This window comes from Coenobita brevimanus, chromosome 83 (genome assembly GCF_032717465.1).
Source record: "Coenobita brevimanus isolate Jiangsu-jjx chromosome 83, ASM3271746v2, whole genome shotgun sequence".
Lineage (NCBI taxonomy): Eukaryota > Metazoa > Arthropoda > Malacostraca > Decapoda > Coenobitidae > Coenobita > Coenobita brevimanus.
Genome location: NC_137036.1, coordinates 7974310 through 7996995, shown reverse-complemented (window position 1 = coordinate 7996995; position 22686 = coordinate 7974310).

Genomic DNA, 22686 nt, shown 5'->3' with positions numbered 1-22686 from the left:
TTGTCCAGCACAAGGAGCATCTTAAATGAAATGCCAAATTCCCTACACTTGGACCTGACATCGGGGACGCAGTGCTTTGTTAACCAGTCTGACGTAATGTTCCCGGTCATCCAACCATTTGCAGACTTGTACCAGTACACGCCACTTGCGTCCATGTTCGTGAGGTTTTTGTAGCACCTTGGGTGTGAAGCTGTGTGTACAACAACTGGCCTCATCTTGTGGCTCCCAGACAGGTTTACAGTGAACATTACCCTCATCTTACACTTCTGGAGCTTGCAACCAGGGGCTTGTTTCTTTTTAGTGATTTAAGTCGATTTGGGCATGGCCTTTTAGTATAACGACGTTACGTTGACGTTGTAGATCTGGTCCTTAGTGTACGGTCCTTCTTCAAGAAACACTCAAAATTCTGTAGGATACTCTCTCGCGGCCAGCTCGTCGGCAGAGGCACGTTCGCCAGATAGTTTGATTTGACGGAGTTCCTTGCATTTCAAAAAACTGTGCAGCCATCCTACTGATGCCTTGAAAGGTTTGTCCACATATAACTTACGAGATGCTGCCTTGTAAGAGAGCTGGGCTTGGTTTGGAATGAATCTGCTCTGTTGAGCACCACCTCTCCTCCTCTAAACCTCACCTTCTTTTTCTAACGGAGACCCAGCTGTCTGAGGCAACTGACAGCAAACCCTTTTCTGTATCCTCCTACTTTATACTCATTTCGAAGCCAAAGGTGGCTGTTGTGTATATATACGCAACAACTTATCTTGCTCTCGTGTTCCTGAACTCGATTCTTCTGAATTCTCTACACTCTGGCTTCGGCTTTCCTGTCATTCTCTGACTAAAAATATCTGTGCTGTTTACTTATCCCCTAATTCTACTGACTATCAAAAATTCTTCGACTATCTTAATTCTACGATGGAACACATTCTATCCATTTCTCCTTTCTCTGAAATCTCCATTCTAGGAGATTTCAATGTTCACCACCACCTTTGGCTCTCCTCTCCTTTCACGGATCCACCTGGTGAACAAGCCTACATCTTTTCTATCCTTAACGACCTAGAGCAGCTTGTACAGCACATTACCCGTATCCCTGACCGCCTTGGAGAGAGCTCCAACATACTTGACCTCCTCCTCACAACTAATCCTTCTGGTTACTCTGTTAATCTTTTCTCTCCGTTGGGCTCCTCCGAACACAACCTTATTACCTTAACCTGTCCTATCACTCCGGTACGGCCTATGGACCCTCCAGGGAAACGTCGTCTGTGGCATTTTGGAGCCGCGGACTGGGTGGCTCTCAGGCAGTACTACTTTGATTTTCCCTGGAATGATTATTGCTTCCATGGCCGGGATCCATCTGAGTGTGCCTTGCGCATTACGGAGGTTATTCTCTCGGGCATGGAAGCATACATTCCTTTCTCATACCCTTTGACTAACGCGAGAAAGCCTTGGTTTAATCACGCTTGTTCTAATGCTGTCCCCAACAAGGAGAGGGCCTACAAAAGGTACCGGAGCCAACCCACCACTGAATCACATCATCTTTACGTTTCTGCCCAGAATCGTGCTAAGTCTGTTCTTCACTCTACTAAAAATAATTTCATCCATACTAAATGCTCTCAACTCTCCAACTCGAATTCTTCCCGCTCCTTCTGGCACCTTGCCAAAAATCTTTCTAACAACTTTACCTCATCATCCTTCCCTCCTCTTTTCTGCTTTGATGATTATGTAGCTATTTCTTCTACTGATAAAGCAGATCTCTTCGCACAGACTTTCTCCTCCAATTCCACCTTAGACGATTCCGGTGCTGTTCCTCCATCACTACCCTCCTCTGACTTCCTCATGGCTGACATTAAAATTTCTTCAGTTGATGTATTTTCAGCCATCACTGGCCTCAGTACTAACAAGGCATATGGGCCGGATGGGGTCCCTCCTGTTGTTCTCAAGAACTGTGCTTCCGTGCTTACACCCTGCCTAGGCAAACTCTTTTGCCTTTGTCTGTCAACTTGTACCTTTCCTTCTTGCTGGAAGTTTGCTCTCATTCAGCCAGTCCCAAAGAAGGGTGACCACTCCCAACCCTCCAACTATCGTCCAATTGCTTTAACGTCCCGTATTTCAAAAGTTTTCGAGTCAATTCTCAATAGAAAAATTTTTAAGCATCTTTCCTATCACAACCTTCTTTCCAATCGTCAGGATGGGTTCCGTCAGGGACGCTTCACTGGCGATCTCCTCACCTACCCTTCAGACTCCTGGTCATCCTCCTTTCGGGACTTTGGCGAAAGCTTTGCCATTGCACTTGACATGTCAAAGGCTTTCGATCGAGTCTGGCATAAATCTTTAATTTCCAAACTGCCCTCCTACGGTTTCTATCCTTCTATCTGTGCCTTCATCGTTAGCTTCCTTTCTGGTCGTTCTATAGCCACTGTTGTAGACTGCCTTCGTTCTTCTCCTAGATCTATCAACAGTGGTGTTCCTCAGGGCTCTGTCCTATCACCAACTCTCTTCCTTTTATTCATCTATGATCTTCTAAGCTGTACATCTAACCCTATCCACTCATACGCTGATGACTCCACCCTTCACCTTTCCATTCAGTTCCCACAACGCCCATCTCAACAGTTACTTCAACAAACAAGGGATGAGGCTATGGCACACCTAATGTCTGACTTGGCTCATATCTCTGACTGGGGTAAAAATAATATGGTTGTTTTTAATGCATCAAAGACTCAGTTCTTTCACCTATCAACCCGACAAAATCTTCCACAGGTATACCCACTAATGTTTAATAATATTCAGCTTAATCCTGCATCATCCTTGAACATGCTTGGGGTTTCATTTACTCGGGACTTATCTTGGAAAGATCATATTACATCTCTTGTAAAATCTGCTTCCAAGAGATTGGGTGTGCTAAGCCGACTCTGCTCGTTCTTTACCACTGCACAATTGTTGACTCTATACATGGGTTTTATCCGCCCCTGTGTGGAGTACAACTCTCATGTGTGGGGAGGCTCCCCACATACAGCTCTTCTCAATACGGTGGAGTCAAAGGTTTTTCGTCTCATTAACTCTCCTCCTCTTACTGACTCCCTTCAACCTCTGTCTCTTTGCCGCACTGTTGCATCTTTATCTTTTTTCTATCTCTACTTTAATGGTCACTGCTCCTCTGAACTGTCTGCTTGCATTCCTCCACCTCTACGACGGCGCGTAGCACCCGTCTGGCAGCAAACTCTCGTCCCTTTTCTGTCCAACTCTCTAACGCAAGAGTTAACCGTTACTCCCAGTCTTTCATTTATGCAACAGGTCAGCTCTGGAACTGTCTCCCTCTGTCTGTATTTCCTGCTGCCTATGATCTCCAGTCTTTCAAACGCAGTGTGTCGAGGCATCTCAAAATGATCGGATCTTGAATTTGGCTCTCTATTGTATTTTGTTTTTCTCTTGGAGGGAACTGTTACTGCGGGCTCATGGCCTTTGGTTCCTTCTTTCTCGCATAAAAAAAAAAAACACCTTCCTTCTTCTTCCTCATAATGTGGGTTGCAATATACCGTTCCATAAGTATCATCGCACGATTTCCTACCCGTGAAAGGCTGTCAAGCTCAGATGCACCATAAGTCTTCACAAGTGCCCTGATGGTATCGCAGTTCTTCCAAACAGTCCTCACTGTAGATTCAGACTTCCATGGCTTTCCCATAAGCTGTGTTCCCTTGTCCGTACCCTCCTTCATTTTGATAATTTCCAACTTGGTTGTGTGCGTGAGAAGTTTCTTAACTCCTGTGGTTGGAGGCTTGGTGCAGCGAAGGTACAGCCAATGATTGAGCAAAAAAAAAAAAAGCCACACATTGCACACGACAGGTTAGCTGGAGAGAGGGTATCCGCACTGTGCACGAGCCGTGTCTGTAATGGCATGCCCGCTGCCTCCTACCTCAAGCTGCGCAGTAGAACGCCCAGGAAATTCTGTGCATCGACATCACGACACGTGATGATGGATGCGTTGTGTGTGTGGGGGGGGGTTGCATACTAATGGAAAATTGCGTTTTTGAGCCACTCCTTGTCTCTACCTTGCATGCTGTGAGGTTAACTCGTGCACTCAAGGTTTTTGGTTATGATTTTTGGTCACTTGCGCACAATGCGATTCGCGCACTCTGAGTTCGCGCACTCTGAGTTCGCGCAGTAGGCGAGCCCTCTGCATATACAGTATATACAGTAAATTTTTTCTGAAAAATTTCATTTTGATGGGGCATAATGTCACGAATTCACGAGACCGTGTTATTATGCAATTTGTGACATTGTATATTATTATGGGAACTCTTGAAAATATTAAAACCCCAAAGAACTTTGCTCAGTTAATTGCTTACTTTTGCACTCAGATTTGAAACAGTTTTTCATAACATTCGTCATGTATCATCAGTGACTGTCTTTATATATAGACAGTATGTTACACTGAGCTATATTTTTTGTATAATTATCGTTCCTCTACTTTGCCTCAATAACCGTTAAGCTACGCCACGCCTACTTCCGGTGACCATATATTTGCCTTGGGGCTGGCATAAGAACATTAATTAGTTAGGCAATTGGTGTAGTGCTGCCACGGGAGGAGGACCTGAAGGACAGCGCAGAGAAGCAAGACCACGTCTTAACGGCTACAGCCTCTAGCAGTTCTACGGTCCTTGTATTTCTCCACCGAGTTGGTGATCGGCAACAGTAGACGTCAGCAGTGCGAACTGCAAAGGCTTGGGTAGTAGGGCGGACAGTCTCTTCACAGCCACGATTCCATTTTCTCCACTGACCAGTATTTTCATTCTGTGTGTTCCAGGCTTAAGAGCTTTTATGATCGACTGCGTGAGTCGATCTTGTAGCATAAGAATTCATTTTGTTTGTAATTAATAAATTTACAGTTCATTTCTTTGGGCTTGTTTAAATGTAAGAATTGTGTTTTATTTCTACATATTTTGCTTCCTTTTGTTTGCCACTCCCAGTTTGCACAAACTTCTTATATTAATCACTACTGGTAGATTCGCCAGTTCTTTCATATTAATTCATAAATCCGCTTGTGCCAACTAGGACTTAGCACCAGCAAGAATATGTCTTTATTAGTATTAATTATCTGCCATCAGGGATAAGGACATTTTCTCAGAGGCCAACAGTATCAACGATTCAGCATTCATGTGTGATTAGTCTCCGCTGTGTACTGTTGAGAAAGTTGACGAAGTTCTTGTCTTTAGAAAACTGGCGAAGTAAGCCAGCTTAAAGTAAAAACTTACTACAGTACCTAAAGCCTTTGTGACAACTGACGACTTACTTGCAATTTGTTCATATTTCACATCCCCCCTTGACACTCACGATGTCACATATATATGTCTATAAAAGACCTATTAAAACATATTTTTTATTTCGAAATGATCTTGATGCCACAGCGGGAATTAAATTATTTTCTACTATCCTATACGCCTTGATGTTTAATCTAGCATTATACTCGGATAAAGCCAGTATAGACTAGTTCTAGGAGGACGATGTGGAGATTCATAAGCTTTGTCCATAAGTCGTGTGTCTCTGCATCATCCACCAGTAACTGCCCTAACACCTCAGCATAGGCTAGTTCAGTGTATCAAATAGAAATCAGTTTCTCTAAGATTCCAGAATACATCATGGGAAAGTGTGTGTGCGGGGGGGGGGGGGTAGTGTCAAAAGTACGTAGCTAGATTTGTAATGATAAAAGGCAGGTTTTACTGTGGACTTTCATTATTATCCAAAATACCTCTCTACTTAACTGTAATGTGACAAGGTACATATTTACCTATGAGATTAAAGATAAGAATAGGCTTCTCGATTACTTACACCCAACTCCCCTTCGCTCCGATGAAGTATTTGTTACTTTATTTACTTTACTTTTTGACTTTTTCTCTCGTAGTAAAAGGGTCTAAGCTCCCCAGATCAGAAAGTCTCTCCTGAACAGAATAAAATCGCCTCGATGTGATAATTAAATGCAAAATACATTATCGGACTAAAGAGGATAAAAGATACCATTAATGAAGTGGGTCTATACTATTTCCAGTAATGAAGGAAGCTACTCTCGTGGCTCACCAAAAGACTGGTGAGCGAGAGAATAGTGTTGACAGTGATGATTCTGGTTGGGTTCTTGCACATGCTGGAGTTGGGTTCTGAGTACTTCACCCATTTATCATATAGTCCTAATTCCACCAACGTGTAGGATCTAACTACAAGAAGTGGCACTTACATGTCTATGTGTGAAGTACGAGTATAACTCGCTAAGAAAAATGAAAGGTGAAATACCGAACTCTCGTCTGTTCTTCCAAGACATCATAGGGTATGTGTGCTTATATGTATGTATGTATGTAAATTTAACATATACCCAAAGCCCTCCTGTGAAACGGATCAGATATATAAATATTTTTTATTTTTATTCGCAAATCGAAATATACTCGTACTACAACCATTGTTATCTGCAATACTTGGTTGCTTATTTTACTATACTTGGACAATTACAACTTATTTATCCTTGGTAAAGAGAGACTTCTGAGTCACCATGCCCAGAGGACTGGTTGCTTAGACGCTCCGTGAAAAGTAAAAATCACAAAGACCTGTAAAAAGAATTACTGGATTTTATCAATGTAACAATAGCTATTATTATTAGGAAACTATTTAAGTGTTTCTTTTATATATTTGCAAGAGAATTATTATGAAATGTCAGGCCAGTGCTTTACATTTATCTGACGTCGTTTTTAATGAACTACCACTTTGCCTCATATCACCAGTCGTACATTCCCCAAAGTCCTCGTTTCAGTTATATGAGTCAGTGTTAGTATATTTCTCTGCTCCCATGCATTATTAATTACAAAAGAAAATTGTAACAAGAGGAGTCGTAACATCTTGACTGTTCTAATTAAAGCACCATTTAGAGGTAAAGAACTTTATTTTCAAATTCTAAATAGTCCTTTAATTAACCAGTTTGTCAGGCATAGTAGCCCTGGTAACATTTAATTTATTCTAACTGATGACAGACGACTAGGAATGGAAAGGATGTTCACAGAACTTCCTCTTGTGAAATATTCAATCGGTAGTGAGTATCTTCCTTAATGATATAATTATGTAAGTTCAAAAGAATAAATCTTTCAACTTAAATAACCTGATTGTTTTACTCAGTAGACGAAAGTTATAGTAAAGGCCAGTTTATATTTCATGACTAACGTGACATGACCAGTTCAACAGCAGCTTGTGTGTGTGTGTGTGTGTGTGTGTGTGTGTGTGTGTGTGTGTGTGTGTGTGTGTGTGTGTGTGTGTGTGTGTGTGTGTGTGTGTGTGTGTGTGTGTGTGTGTGTGTGTGTGTGTGTGTGTTCATGTTATTTTAGAATGGCAGCAATTAAATATTAATATGTTACTGGCTTGGTGCTGCCATGATACACTGTTACATTTGAAAAAACAGATAGCTAAAAAAAAAAAAAAAAAAAAAATACATAACCCCAGTAATCTTGGCAGCCATATTTTAAACTGTGAGAGAAAAGCTTTTGGGAAGCAAGTTGCTATAGTTGATATCCAGGTCAAAGATGACGTGAGTGGCCGTACGCACCATGGTCTCAGTGCCGTTGGCTAATTCTACAGTCTTGTAGGAGACTCGTTTTGTCCCCATCAGTTTCTCCATTTCAAGAAGTGGACCTGGTGTGGCAGTCTGAAACGTATGAGGCTGTCAAAAATTGTCTGCTTTACGGTATAAGTTTATGGAATTTGGAAACACGAGTTTTTAGTAATTCGAAAAAAAGTACATGTAAAAATCTGGCAGAAAATTTTGGTTCTATATTAAACAGATGAAAATAACCGATGACCCATGAGTTAATGAGTGAAAACAGCATCAGGAACATAATTACCTATCAAAATCATAGGTCATAATCATTAATTAATTCGCTACTTTATATGGTTTAAGAAACTTTACACAGCGAAAAGAAAATGTTTTCAATAGACAGAATTTGTCTTAACCTTTGGGCATCCTGTTACTATGATACAAAATTTCATGAATAATTTAACCATCATTTCAAGCAAAACATATGGTTATTATTTTTTGACGCCATAATTAACTAACAGCATATCAGTTGAAGTATTGCATTATAGACAGCCAATTACGTACTCTTAATTTTTTATTATCCTGAAGAAACAACCATTCACTTCAACATATTTAATGATCAAAGTGTTTGGAACAATAATTATCCCAACATCAGAGTTGTCAAGGACGTCCTCAAGACTCTGCTAGGGTTGGTCTATGTACTGTATATGACTGTCAGGAGGGACATAAGGTTGCCAACGTATCTCTGTGTCAGCACCATCATCAGCAGCATCCACACCCCCAGCATCACACGATCCCACTACCATCGAGTCTAAGTACTCTTTGTATCCGGAAGACAAAATTTAGTCAAGGAAAGAGATATGAATTACCTGAATATTTGATGGCCTGTTACTGGAAGCTTTCGTGAAATAAGAGTTGTGGTTAAAGTAACCTGTCATTTGTGAGATGAATTGAAGCATCATCTAACACATGACAATGGCTGAGCCTCATGAAACTATGTAGGGGAAACAATTGGCTCTTTCTGTATTCTCACAGAAAGAAATTGGCTATTTCAGATGGTAACAAGACTAAATGCTGCCTACATTAACTCAGTCATTCCAACTTCATCTAATCTCTCAGAGTCCCTCAAAATTTAATCTAAATTTACTCCGTGTTAACTACAACGTGGCAAACACTAGTTACCTTTTTGCAAAAGAGCTTGCACACAGTTGACGGTGTTGGCATCTTTCATGCGTGGTTCTTGCATATCAGTGGGAAGAAAGAAAAACAGAAGCAGCATCACAGCGCATGTTGCCAACAGTGCTGTCAGCACAGCCACCCAAACCTTTGGTCCAAGAGGAAGCAGGAAGCCCCACGGGTCCACCTCAGGTCGACCACGAGCAGCGAGAATTAGATAATTTCCTTTAACACAAATGGAGAGTAGTCAATCCACTGACATCTGGTTATGTTCATGAAAAATGGTCCCGGAGTAAATTCCACATCCTGAAATGTTTTTGCAAGATATAATCAAGAACAGCAGAATAATGTATGTCTGAATATATTTCATAAAAGATAAACCTTTACCACAATATTCTTTGATGTGTAATTCGTGAGAAGGCTCGCAAGTCGTTTTCTTGACTCAATATATTTACTGTATTGATCACGACTTGTTACTTCAAGAGAAGATGTCCCCGAGCTAAATATTTGAAAGGGAAACTGACAAACAAAAAATGTATGTCAGATGAAGTTGTCACAAATTTTTACTGGATTCAGTTGGAGAAATTGTGAAGCAGGAATCATATGAATATGCTCGGTGCTCAAGATCACAAACGTTGAAGTGCGAGTGCTAGGCTTAGCAATTTGATAGTTTATGTAGATTGTGTATAGGTAGGTTATTTAACAGCACAGTGTTGTGTGTGTGTGTGTGTGTGTGTGTGTGTGTGTGTGTGTGTGTGTGTGTGTTTCCATGTCAGATGTATAATTATGTCTTTGGGTAATTTTCGGAATTTGAGACTGGTCAGACCGAGAAGTGAGTTTAATAATGAAACGGGGTTCAGTTATTCCATTGTTTTAATGGCTTCGAACTGAGTTTTGCTGACGTCAACCAGGAGTCTCTAACTGACTGGTCAATGGAAAGGGAATAAGTTTATTTCTTGGTCAGGTTGACGAGCGCAGCAGTGTGGGTCCAGACGTCACTTACAGAGGAGGTGGCTGGAGGCTGTTACCGATACCCAGGGTTACAGGGTCAGTGTTTGTCTGTCCGTCAGTCACCTTGTCAGTGATCAGTGTTATGGTGTACTGTGTTCATTGAGAGTGGAGGAAAATTGCCCTGTAATAGTGCTGTGCAGTGAGTTTGTGGGAATAGTGATATACAGTGGGAGTCCTATAGAATTACTTGCTCTAGGTTACCGCGGGTTTAATGAATACTATGGGATCTTGGCCGGTGAAGGAGACTTTGGCTGGTGGCTGTGTTGGGACGGAACAGTATCCTGCCTTATCCTCACTGTAAGTGACGTTTGTCTTAATAAGGGCTAAATCGTTTTAATTGTAGGGTAATTTTGTTACTTTGGGTAATGGTTGGGAGGCTATTAATGAATTTGTTGTTTAATTATTAGAGCGCTACTGAATACTCAATCATTAGAGCAATTCCCATACTTTGTAATGATGGTTATTAGTCATTATGTTTGGTTCTATTTACATATTTCATGGGTTTCTTTGTAAATAGGTATAAATATACTGTTAATATACACAAACTGTCTTATATTAATTCCTCCTTATTGATTTGGGTGTCAAATGAGTTGATGGTTATAAACAGTAAAAGAACTTGAAATCCTACTGTGGAGTAATATGGGGTAGAGGGATTTTGTGACAGAAGTATATGTGAAACATGAGGATCGAACTTTATGTACGGGAAAATACAACTACTGCACGATACTGAAAGCTGTATGAGGAAATTTACCTAAGACACGGCTGCTTGTAAAAATAATTAATGAAATTATATAAACAGTAGATCAATATAAACTGGTTTTTATTACAAATGGAAAAAAGGCGTAGCAAATATTACTGTTAACAAGAAATGTTCAAAATATGTCTGAGAAAGAGATACTACTACGTGTCCTAAGCCAGAGAGTATTCGGTTCACAGCTGCAATATTCTTGTTCTAACCTGGCCCAAAATTGCCATTCCATATTGAGAAGTTTGCTGCAATAAGAGATTAGCACTAGAAAGGGATGCTAGTGACAAGGCAGTCTTATGAAAATGAGGGAATGGGTAACACTGTCTTTCTCTGCCATCGAGCTTCGTAGTATAATATGCAAAAGGACGAAAATCTGAGCCAAGTTGAGGTAAACGAACTACAAAAGTGACCGCGTGTAATTAGTCCCATCATGCCTGTCGAAGTCCCATCGCTTTGCAGTAAGCCCCAAGTCCTGTCAGGTGATGTCATGTACGGTACGTGTATCTGTCAGAGGGACGTGATTTAAGTATGATGATTTTGTAACACCTTTTCCTTAGCAAAATTTAAGTCGAGAGGGTAAGTTCACCTTTATATTTTATTTTCGCTAACTTAGGGCAAGTTGTGCAATCAACCAGTGTTTATTTATCAAACCCAAATATTTCCAGTCAGACGTAGAGTATACTAAAGCATATGTGCATTAATAGTTCAAGTGAAGTTCATGATCGTGAACAGCATCTCCATAATGCTCCCTGCTGCCCCGTCGAAGACGAGTCGTTTGGCCTGTGGTGCTATGGGGTCATCTGCTGTAACTGCCGGCTGAAATACAAACTCCTTTGTTGTCACTAGCACGTGTGGCAGGTACGGGAACCTACGGCGAGATGGTGTACAGTATAGTGTTGACTAGTAATGTCTATCTATCTGTCTATTGCCAAACGCTGTAAGGGGTGGCCACAAACAAATCGCCTCCATGTGGCCCTGTCCCCCGCCATTTCATTGCCCTGCTCCCAGCTTACACGCCCCTCTCTCATATACCTCTCCACTCCATCCCTACATCTCATCCTTGGCCTCCCCCTCCCTAGTAATGTCACTTGGATTAATAATATACTCTCAGGCAACGCATTTTTCACTCTGACAGTATGAACATACATTTATGCATTACACACAAAACAGAACCTGGACATTATAAGCTTTTGTATTCCAGTATCAGTTGTGCTAATTTTCTTCAGTTAAAGAAAACAACCGCGATGATCGGCCTTTATGTTGCGTAATGTTGGCGTAACGGTACCTAAGGCCATTCAGATCGTTCACAGTGATTAAGATTCAGGCTCAGTTAAGTCAATTTAGATTCGAGAAAGCTGTTTAGATACAGCGTGGTAAGTTGCTGTCTATACTTTTTTTTTTTTTAACTTTAACTTGTCCTAAATCTCTTATCTGCCCATCTTGAATGCCGAGTTATAACAACAGATCTACACTCGAATATGGTGCTTGTCATAAAGAGGTGTTATGGGAAGGATGTAGAGCAGTAGTATTGTCTTTTTCTGGCACTGACCTATGTGAAATAAGCTGCAAAAGGACGAAAATCTGATTATAGCTACAGTAAAGAAAAAATAGTTACTGTATATCCATGTAAACTTCAATCCAGCCAGATCATTTAGGTCGCTCACGTTGCTTCTGTGTCATTTAGGTCCAAATACACGAATTCAGGTTAAATTAGTCCCATTCTGGTCATTTCATTCATTCGGAATATTTATTCATATATTTCTCTTCGCTCCTCCTGTGGGAATCATGAGATCTTGCACCATCCTCTTATGTATTGCAAGAGTCGGTAATTTGCGGGAATGCGATAATAATACAAGTTACCATGCAATATCTCTCATTTATGCAGTTCAGTGTCTCTGTGTTACAGTAATATCTTACAGGAGAGTTGCCAACACACAAAGTTTACCGTACGAACTTTTGGGGGAAAAGATCAGGTGGATGGGTGAAAGTTAGACGTTGATCGATAGCCCATGAGGCTACTTGTAATGACCGAGATTCTGGGTCGGTGGACGGTAGCCTTGACAACACTGGTCCTGTTGGTGAAAAAAGCAATCCGTCCATTAATTAATACTCAGAATTATCTACTTCCTACTTTGTGTTCTTGTACGATTGCAACCAATAGGATCACAAGGTCAGTCACTTATGAAGATGTTAAATAATAATGTGAAAAAATGGTTTTCAATATTCATTGTGTATAGTCTCGATACCCTACTTACAATGGATCAGTATTTATGTTGGGAACTGTACTCGTTACCTGAAGACTGGTAAAATATCGTCCATAACAGCAACGAGAGAAGTGGTTCGTGAGAGAGTCCTGAAGGTGGGAAGGGTATCTGAATTGGAGACGGATGCGAGTGAATACGAACAGCTTTGTTTTCTGGACCAGGAGGTGCCTCTTGAAGAAGGACTCCGTGAAGGCGGCGAGGAGGGCTGGGTCATCGTTCACCACCACCCGTCATGCACCACAGCGCATCATGAAGCCAGTGGTGCCAACATGAAGAAAATCACGAAACTAATGGTACCAGCATAAATTATATCACAAAGCTAATGGTGCCGACATACAAAATATCACGAACCCAATGGTGCCAACACGAATAATATCACAAAACTAATCGTGCCAACATATCGGGAACATAATGCCAACATGAATATTATCACGAAATTCATGGTGCCAACACGAATAATAGTCTGACAACGAAAGGACCCTAAAGTTCCCCCTGGCTACGATTTACACCCATCGAATATTCTGTACAATCCTGGCTTTTGCTTAAGTCACTGGTGTGTCCTTGCCCTAAGTTCTCGTCGGTGGTCTAGGAAATGAAACATGGATCTCTCGGTTGTGGGTGAAATATACTACCAATAAAACAGTGCTAACTCATAGGCATACTTAATGGATCAAACTGTTTTATGTCTGGTTCCTTCAGCTTAAGGACGTCTCTCTATATTTCATGCCGGCTACAGCAGGCTAAAGAGAACAGAAAGACGTGTATGGGAGTAACATTAATTAGTTGTGCGTTTTTATGAGAGAATGTATTCAATGAAGTTTGAATTATTGCCTCCAGAGTCCAGTTTCTCCACCCTAATTCATCTACATTCCGTAGCCACTTGCCTGTCGAGCAGTGGTTACAGTATGTGAGAGATGTTCGTATGCCATGCTGGTGTTTTGTTCGCTAGTCCTCACCTCAAAAACTCCAACACCCCAAGGAGCATGTAAGTGTGCTAGATTCTGAAAGGGAACAAATAATGATAAATCTTTCCAATTCTACACAATTTAACCAAAAATAAGGATAACTGTAAAAACAGATTAAGCATATTAGCTGCAAGTATCACAAATTTGATTGCCTTTGGGCAGACATTAGCTTCTGTAGTTAATCCAATAGCACAGAAGTTGTAATCCGAAAGTGTAAATGAACTGCATCGTACAGTAAAGTAAGAACTGATGTAGTCTTTAGTCTTTAAACCCTGTTAGGTTATTCTGCTGAAACTAAATGATTTTTACCTCACTGTTGTGCTTACTTGCGTCACGGAGGTAGCCCATGGAGAGCCATCTGTCACCATGAAGACAGAAAAATGGGAACACCATTCTGTGGCCAACAAGACTTCCAGTGCTTGGTGGCTGTCCATTGATGCTTTGGTCGTGTCTGACGATAAGAGGATGAATAAAAACACACTTGCACAGTACCGTTCTGCTAGAGTGTTTGTCTAGCAATATGCACCAAAATCAACCCCTCGTCTACTAGTATCTACTCTCTGCTGATAAAAACTGACTGTAGCCAAAATATTATACCAAAAGTAAAAGTGAAACGCACGGAGAGAGTCATGTTTAGTTAATACTAACTGGCCAGGTTGAGCTGTATATTTTATGTTCGTTTTATATCACAGTTCAGTTCAATGAAAAACTAATTACGGGTAGCTGTGTAGGTATGGAGAAGCAAACCTTTAAAAGATCATAGTTCACTGGGGCTGCAATGGCTTGAAACATCCAATAGCACATAATTAGCTGGAATTCTGTGTTCCACTTTTTTGTTGTCGCAGAAGGCAAGATACGGAAATATTGAAATACAAGCAATACAACGATGATCTTTGGTGATGCACATAGCCTGTATCAAAATTAAACATTTACCTTGCAGCTTCCCTTTGCTGTAATCTGCGTGCCTGTGATGTGATGTAGACGGGCATGGACCAGCAGGCAGGTGACCCCCAGACCGAACCACAGTCTCCCTGCTGTAGCCAACATCATACCCTAAGTCTACTAATACCAAGTCGGTTCACTTCCTTCTAAAACGACTCCAAGCTCGCGCAGGGGGCGGAGCATCGGAGTGACGTCGACTGGCTCTGGCACGAAACACCAGCTCAGTTGACTCCTAACCATGATGGAGGGTGGATGTTTGTTCCGCTACTCAGACCATGACACATTTTTTTTCGGTTCGGTGAAGTGAGGGAAGGGACTGGAATGTGTGAAGGAAGGTGTGGGGCCGTGATGGAAGGTGTAGGGGTGTGATGGAAGGTGTAGGGGTGTGAGGGAAGCACTTCTCCTGCTTCATTTTTCCTTGTTATAAATGTTTAGAGTCTGCAGTTTTATACATTTTCTGTTACTTAAGCCAACTGACGTCACACACAAGCCACGCCTCCCTGCGCCCTGATGGTACGTGAACCGCCTTGATATTAGTAGACTTAGATCATACCCACCACCACCGAAACACTCCACTACCACCACCGCTCGCTACTACCACCACACGTCACGACCATCACTGCACACCTCCCTACCACCACACGTCACGACCACTACTTACTGCCTCCATCACTGCCAGAAATATGTTACGACCACTATTGCACGCATCGACAACACCATCACCACTCGCGCCCATTTTTCGAATAAACCTCTACCAGTACATCTCCGGGGCCTGATCCATTAAGACACTAAATCGACTCCCTCTCGTAACTCAAGGCATACCGTATATTTTACAGGAAGAATATGAGACATAAATCGAGAGTTAAGATGGTACACTGGCAGTACATTAATCTTGTGTTTGATCAGGTTAGTACAACCTAATTTCTCACCAGGTAATGCGACTGTCTGTAGGTGTTTTTGTAATCAATCTAGTAGATCATTTTCCACAAAAAATTCCTGAGTGAATCAGATTCTACTTTATGTACTCTCTGTCTGTCGATTTGATCGTACTTGATATTCCGCCTATTGTTACTTCGCTTTTAGGAGCTGGACAAGTCTCTAAATTACATATACAAGCTCCCATTTTGATCTGCACTTCTCCATTCTTGTGATTAATTAGGAACACATGAGTTTCCCCATTGTTATTCCTCCTACATAAGGCATTTTTCACAGGAAGTTCTGTCAGACTTGTAGTTGATTATATAGCAGTCGTAGCCGAGCTGTAGGTACTAATGAGCAGATATGTGAGGAGAAAACAGTTTACTTGTAGTCGGTGACAGGAGAAGATAAAGATGAATACTGGGGTTTGATTGCAGTTTATTTCTTCACAGGGAATATCTTAAAATTTTATATTAAGTTTGTCTCACAAGAGCGTATTGAGGTGAGAGCGGTTTTGTGCTTGCTAACTCTCTCGCAGCCCAACCTCTCTCTCTCTCTCTCTCTCTCTCTCTCTCTCTCTCTCTCTCTCTCTCTCTCTCTCTCTCTCTCTCTCTCTCTCTAGACTCCCATTCTTGCTGTCTCCTCTCCAGTCTCCAAATCCCTTCTGTCTCTTTCTCGCCTCTCTCTCGTATATGAGAGCTTCTGTCACGTGGATTATACTGTTGTCGAATGTTCTAGAAGCCTGTGTGTGTATGTATGTATGTATTCCTATCAGGTGTCACGAAGTACAGACTGCACATTCCTCAGAGGGAGTGTACGATATTTCCTGCCGGCCCTAGCCATGACTGACTTAACCCTCTAGGTTACATCTATGGAACCAGCTATTATGTATGATATTTTTAGAGTCTTGACAGTTCCTTCACTTTACAAGATTCTTCTAAGACAATAACAGTATAATTCTTCAATTTACTCTTTATGGTGACTTTCACATATGATTTATGTGGAATGACTACCTCATTGGTAATAGCGATCATGAAGAAATTAAGTTCAAAATTTATTTGGGATGTCTGTTCCACTGAAAATACCTCCACTGTTCCTAATTTTCGTGTAGGTAATTTCGATGGCTTAAAAGCTTATTTTCGAACGGTATTCCACAGGGAGATTAGCTATTTGAGGGAATGCCAGGTCAGTGGAGAACCCCAGGTTATAGGTGAGGGACAGGAAACAAGTGGGAATGTCCGTCAGGTGTCTGTGAGGGGGGAGGTGGTAGATCGGAATGTAGTCCAGGTGACGCGAATTAACTCAGCTCCAGTACCAAGCAGACGTTCGAACCGTGAGAAATAGAACGAGTTAATAAATATAATACACGGAGGCCAAGATAGATATATTCCTTCAAAACCGTTTAGAACGAATAATTCAGAACCAAGATGGTTAACCAACAGATTATAATCTCTCATAGGCCAAAGGAAAGGAATATATAGAGAAATAAAACGTGGAGAGGAACACTTACGTAACCGATACACGATTTTTAATAGAGAAGTAAAAAGGGAGATCAGAGAAGCAAAGAGAAATTATGAATTTAAGGTTGCAAGTGAATCAAAAGAAAACCTCAAGGGTTTTTATCAAATGTACCGTACGAAAAATAAAGATAGGATAGGACCACTCAGAACAGAATCAGGTGACATTATCAGTGAAGATAAAGAAATGTGCTCCATCCTAAATAATTATTTCATATCAGTATTCACCAAGGAAAATCTAGACCAGGTCCCTCAAGCAGCAAATATTTACGATGAGAATACGGAAAATATTCTTAGTAAAATAACCGTTAGTAAAGAGGATGTATTGAAAGAAATTAATAAGTTAAAACCTCAAAAATCGCCAGGTCTGGACGATATATATGCAAAAATTATAAAAGAAACCAAAGAAGAATTATGCCAGCCACTTATAACTTTATTTAATGACTCTTTAAGTTCAGGAGAAGTTCCAGAGGCGTGGAAGACCGCAAACGTAGTGCCCATCTTTAAAACGGGTGATAAATCAGCTGCGTCGAATTATCGTCCGATAAGTCTAACGTCAATAGTAGGAAAAATGTTAGTCAATTTAGGCAAATAAGATTAGAGAACACTTAGAAAGATTTAATCTTATAAACGAAAGTCAGCACGGATTCAGGCAAGGACGATCCTGCCTCACAAACTTGTTGTCATTCTACTCGAAGGTCTATGAGGCAGTAGATAGCGATAAAGCTTACGATGTTATTTATCTGGACTTTAGTAAAGCTTTTGATAGGGTCTCACACGAAAGGTTAGTTAGAAAGGTTCGAGCACAAGGTATAGACGGTGATATCTTAAAATGGATAGAATCCAGGCTGAAACGACGAAAGCAGAGAGTATTAATAAACGGAACTAAGTCGGATTGGGGATTAGTAACTAGCGGTGTACCACAGGGTTCAGTACTAGGTCCCTTATTATTTATTATATATATAAATGATCTAGACTTAGGAGTCAATAGTGGCATCAGCAAATTTGCCGACGATAAGAAAATAGGGCGTATCATTAACTCGACTGACTGTCACCATAACTTACAAAAGACCTCGATATATTGTCCAAATGGTCTAAAATTTGGCAAATGTTATTTAACGTTGAAAAATGCAAAGTACTTAACGTAGGCAAGAACATTGGAGACACTAAATACAGCTTAGATAACAAAGAAATTAGCAAATCGGAATGCGAGAGGGATCTAGGAGTTATGATTAGTAACGACCTTAAACCAAGACAACAGTGTATAAATGCGAGAAATAAAGCAAATAGGGTCCTAGGATTTATTTCGAGAAGCGTGAGCAATAGATCATCAAAAGTAATACTGAAACTTTATCTAGCATTAGTAAGGCCACATTTAGACTACGCAGTACAATTTTGGTGTCCTTACTATAGAATGGATATTAACTCGTTAGAAAATGTACAGAGAAGAATGACAAAAATGATACATGACGTCCGGAACCTGTCATATGAACACAGACTGAAAAGACTAAGTCTACATTCGCTAGAGAGGCGTAGAGTAAGGGGAGACTTAATTGAGGTGTTTAAGTCGATGAAGGGTATAAATAAGGGAGATATTAGCAAGGTACTTAAAGTGAGCATACAGGATAGAACTAGAAATAATGGTTTCAAAGTAGAAAAATTCCGTTTCTATAAGGAAATAGGTAGAAATTGGTTTGGTAATACAGTAGTAGACGAATGGAATAAGCTACCTAGTAAAGCAGTTGCTGCCTCTTCCATTGAGAGTTTCAAGCACAGGCTAGATAAGCATATGAAAAATAAGGGGTAGATATAGAAAAAAGAAAATCTTATAACCAATACTAATTCATAATTTTTCCTTTTCAGGTTAAACTATGATAGTCTCTATTCTCCTTTCACACTTTCCTGTAAAATGTCCAGGCCAGTTTTTCTATACTGCGTGGTGTTCTTTCTGACTTTTTCCTGCCGGCTTCGGCTGGGGGGTTTGGAGGGCGGGGGAGAGCCTTCTTCTTTGCTATCCTTATCTCATTCTAGTAGTTCAGTTACTCTTCTAGGAGCTGCCTAGCATGGGCCAACCGGCCTACTGCAGTTATCCTCTCTTCTTATGTTCTTGTGTGCGGAAATTCATGTGGGAAGTTTTGTGTCACCTCGGTCCCTGGGTAGGGAGAATGGAAGAGATGGGAGGGAAGAGGAGTTGTCTTAGTGAGTGCATGTGTATTCTCGTTTTCTTTTAGGTCAGACTGAAGCATTATTTCGTCACGTCATTAACTGCCCAGTTATTATCGCATTCAGACCCCCTGGAATCTTGTTTTCATCTTTGTGTACCTAGTTCATCAGACATCTTGATGTAGTCTCACCCTTCACCCCGATCTCCTTTCAATATAATGCACTGGCAATGTGACAATGATGGGACATTCTGGTATATATATATATATATATATATATATATATATATATATATATATATATATATATATATATATATATATTTATTGTAACGGAACAGAGAGAGATAATGAACACTTCAAGCGAGAATACTAAAATCACGACTGTCCCGCAAAGTTCCAAGTTCAAAACAAAAGACTTACGTAAAATTACAAGTTAAAGTTTAATGCTCAAACTAACAACTAAACATTCAGGACTCATAAGGATAATGTAATGGCAAAAACAGGTTAAATATATGGTTAACTGCAATAGCCTCTATTAACACGAATTTAGCAAGAGCAAATTTATCTAAGTCAGCCCTGATAAATGAGAAAACAGGATAATGCTCAGTTAAAACAAGATATATTATCACAGATACAAAATATTGTTAATATTGGCTGACATTAAAACTCCACACGAATCACAAAAACCCCACCAGGCCCACGAATCAACACCTTAAGCCACACAGTACAAAAAAAAATGGTAACAACATTTATACTCAAATTATACAGCAGCTAGATGCTAGGAGACTTCCTGAGCACTCACAAAGATAATACAGTATACAGGGGAGGACAGAGATGTGAACAGAATGAGGAGTAGATCTAAATGGCAACTAATGCAGAGCCTGAGCTCATTATATAGGGGGCCGGCAGAGCTTGATTCAACTTGCAAGAAGGATGCGCATATGAGGGCACAGAGGACGAAGAGTTGACACTCCTGCTCTGAACAACAGAAAAAACGACTTACTCTACTATAAGGGGGAGAAGTGGGGAGTGAGGTAGAACACGCAAGCCTCGTCACTATGGAAGCCACGAGGCGAATCGTGATCAAACATGCAGCATACTGTACGTTAGAATTATACAAAGGATGATGAAATCATAGCCTATGTAACACCTCCCCACAAAGAAATAGAAATTTACAAAGGAAATTTTTTATTACTCTAAAACAATCTGTGTAAAGTCTAGATAAGCAATCTGCAATAACATTTTCTTTCCCCTTGACATATTGTATGTCTAATGAATACTCCTGAAGAGGTAGACTCCATCTTGTCAATCTCTGATTTTTATCTTTAAACTTACTAAGGAATTTCAGTGGGTTATGATCGGTATAAATGACTATGGGGTCAAAACCAGAACACAAATAAAATGAAAAATGCTGTAAACCCAAAATCAAGGTCAAAAGCTCTTTCTCAATAGTTGAGTAGTTCTTTTGAGGTGGAGTGAATTTCTTACTGTAATAAGATACAGGGTGTTCAATACCTTGATCATCCTCTTGCAGCAAAACAGCCTCAGCGCCTGTATCACTTACGTCGACAGCCAACTTAAAAGGCTTAGCAAAATTTGGAGTACCGAGCACTGGCTGACTTAATAGGATAGCTTTAAGTTTACTGAAAGAGGACTCACAGTTATCGGTCCAGACAAGTTTAACTCCCTTTTTCAGTAGGTCTGTAAATGGTGATACAAGAACTGAAAAGTTAAGAACAAATCTCCTGTAATAACCTACCATTCCTAAAAATCTTTGTAGCTCTTTCCTACTTTTAGGTCTGGGAGGATCACTTATAACCTGAACCTAAGTTCCTGGTGGTGCAACGTGTCCATCACCAATTACGTACCCAAGATACTGAACTTTAGCTTGACCAAACCCACACTTTGATAAATTAGCTACAAGATTAGCCTGAACCAAACGCTCAAGAAATTTACTGACATGGCATAAGTGATCTTTCCAGTTGTCACTGAAGATTAATACATCATCAATATAAACAACACACCCTGCCAAACCCTCTGTTACAACATTGATGAGCTTCTGAAAAGTGGCTGGTGCATTCTTCATACCATATGGCATTACAGAACATGCAAAAGTCTTTCCTAGTGTTACAAAACATGAGATCTCCCTAGCACGTTCAGTCATAGGTACTTGCCAGTATCCCTTTAACAAATCAAACTTACTTATGTACCTAGCCTTTCCGATCTGGTCTATGCAATCTTCCACACGAGGGAGAGGGTAACTGTCTGTTTTGGTTATCTGATTAACACGTCTGTAGTCGATGCAAAGCCGCTGTGACCCACCTGGCTTAGGGACTAGAGTGACAGGAGAACTCCACTCGCTCTGACAGGGCTCAATCATCTTGTGGTCCAACAGGTAGCCAAGCTTCTTCTGGATGAGAGGAACTTTCACTGGGTTCACACGGTAAGGAGGCAGTTTAATTGGCTTTGCATCTCCAACATCGACATCATGCATCAACTCAGTGGTTCTTCCTGGAGTGGCACAGAACACTTGTGGGTACTCCTGCAGTAATGCCGAAAACTCCTGCCTTTCCTCGGGAGGTAGATGAGAAAGCTTAGTCTGGAGATCATTCATGATATCAGGATTCTTCCCCAAACTATCACTCAGGCTCATACTGCATGGGAGAACTTCACTTGCATACTCGGGTGGAACAGCTACAGTGCAGACTGCGTTATTTTCGTCCCGCCTGTGATATAACTTTAGCATGTTGATGTGACAAAGTTCCTTGTTCTTTCTACGATCTCGTGTGGCGATGACATAGTTGACATCAATGAGTTTTTTCTCCACGAAATAAGGACCACTAAACTTGGCTTGAAGAGGTTGCCCATGCACTGATAGCAGAATCAAAACCTGATCTCCTGGCTGAAAGTAGCGTAACCTGGACTTCTTATCATACCAAGTCTTCATCTTCTCCTGAGCAGCTCCTAAATTCTCTCTCGCCAGCTGTAAAGCAGTGGACAGCCGTTCTTTGAACTTCATCACATACTCCAGCAGGTTGACGTCATCTTCCTCTGACAGCCAGCATTCCTTGAGTAGCTTAAGGGGTCCTCTTACTTCATGGCCAAACAGTAGTTCAAAGGGTGAGAAGCCCAGTGATTCATTTGGAGATTCTCTTGCGGCAAATACAACGAATGGAAGTCCTTTATCCCAGTCTGATGTTCCAAACAGTATTTCTTGAGCATCGATTTGAGTGTTTGATGAAATCTCTCCAACGCTCCTTGGGTCTGGGGATGGTAAACTGAACACGTGATCTGGGTGATGCCCAACTCTTTCAGAGACTGCTTGAAAACAATTGACATGAAATTACTTCCCCGGTCTGACTGTACCTCCTTGGGCAGACCAAACTTGATGAAGAACCCCAGCATTTCCTTAACCACGTTCTTTA